The sequence below is a fragment of the Sinocyclocheilus anshuiensis genome, unplaced genomic scaffold, assembly GCF_001515605.1.
Source record: "Sinocyclocheilus anshuiensis isolate Anshui unplaced genomic scaffold, SAMN03320099.WGS_v1.1 scaffold151, whole genome shotgun sequence".
Lineage (NCBI taxonomy): Eukaryota > Metazoa > Chordata > Actinopteri > Cypriniformes > Cyprinidae > Sinocyclocheilus > Sinocyclocheilus anshuiensis.
The window spans coordinates 976087-977438 of NW_015548199.1; the positions used below are offsets into that span (position 1 = coordinate 976087).

The window sequence follows — 1352 nt, forward strand, 5'->3', positions numbered from 1 at the left end:
TTTGGCTCGCCCAGCCACAACATCAGCATAACAGTTACTGCAAAATTATTTACCTCCAACTCTCTTTGTAGAACACCCAATCCCTGTTCCCTGCATCTCCCTCCTGCATAATCTGTTTTTCTTCTCTGTTTGTCTCTCTCCTTGTAGCTGGAAATCAGCTCACAGACAATTTGCGGGCTATATATATAGTTTTTAATCATTCCAGTCTTGCTCGAGAACTCCGGTCTGACGCATGCGGGTTCTCGCGTTATTTCCGTATCACTTCTCGCGTGTGTTTTGTTGTGAAACGTAGTTTGCGGACCAGACAGAGCTGTTGGCGATTATTCCTATTGTGAAGTCGTGCAATGTGAAACCCCCTGTCGCCAATCCATCGTGCAATGTGAACACAGCAGCAACTGAATGCTACATCAGATAGTCACGCAGTGTGAAAACCACGGCGATCCGACGAGTTTGAAAATCATGCAGTGTGAACTCGGCATAAGAATGCAATTGCAGAGCTCTCTAATTCAATTACAGAGCTCTCTAATTGAATTGTTACTAGTAAGAATTGTATTAGAGAGCTCTCTAACTGTAATTCTTACTACTAAGAATGTTGCTGTAGAGCTGTGGAATTGCATTCTTACTAGTAAAACTGTGATTGTAGTGCTCTACAATAACGATTCTTACTAGTAAGAATTGCATTGTAGAGCTCTCTTTTCAGCGCGACCTCATTATAATAATCACGCCTCATGCATATTCATAAAATGGGTGCCTGTCTGCGGGTGACTGATAGCCTTGTGGGCAGTCTGTCAATAACACCGTTGCGCTATGGGTATCCTGAGTTTGAGTCCCGGAGTCCTCGTGGACCTTTCTGATCCCGCACCCCCTCCCCCAATTCACTTATACTGCCCTATCGAAAAAAAGGCAAAAATGCCAAAAATACATCTTAAAAAAAGAAAATGGGGACTCAAGCAGCTTGTTCAGTCAAGCAGCTTTTAATGATGAATAGCAGCGCTGAGGCTCTAATGATCTATTAAGTATTATTATATATTGATTAAAATCATTATAAAATTATTATGCTTTACAGAGAAGAAATATAGGTAGTCTATGTAGCTACTGTAAGTTATTTTTATAGGTGAATTCACACTTACACAGAAAACATGCATATAAATGTATTCTCAGCAATATGCATATTTAATTATTGGTTGTAAAAAACCTGTTTTTGTTAAGCTTTGCAAGGGCTTTATTTGCATTATCCACTCACACAATAAAGCTGAGGCTGGGTCCTGTACTGTTAACAGAAGCATTTACTGCATGATGAAGCCTATTAGAATGCAGTTAGAATGCCACTATAGTTATGAGGGCAAAAATAT

The 1352-nt window shown here is 40.0% G+C and overlaps 1 long non-coding RNA gene and 1 pseudogene across 1 annotated transcript in view; one reads left to right on the forward strand and one right to left on the reverse strand.

Moving 5' to 3' along the window:
* The window catches only part of LOC107653264 (potassium voltage-gated channel subfamily H member 4-like), a 58440-nt pseudogene that overhangs the window by 35197 nt on the left and 21891 nt on the right, over nucleotides 1-1352 (forward strand).
* LOC107653266 (uncharacterized) overlaps nucleotides 1-1352 on the reverse strand; it is a 17023-nt gene that overhangs the window by 675 nt on the left and 14996 nt on the right. The gene's annotated exons all lie outside the window — the stretch shown is intronic.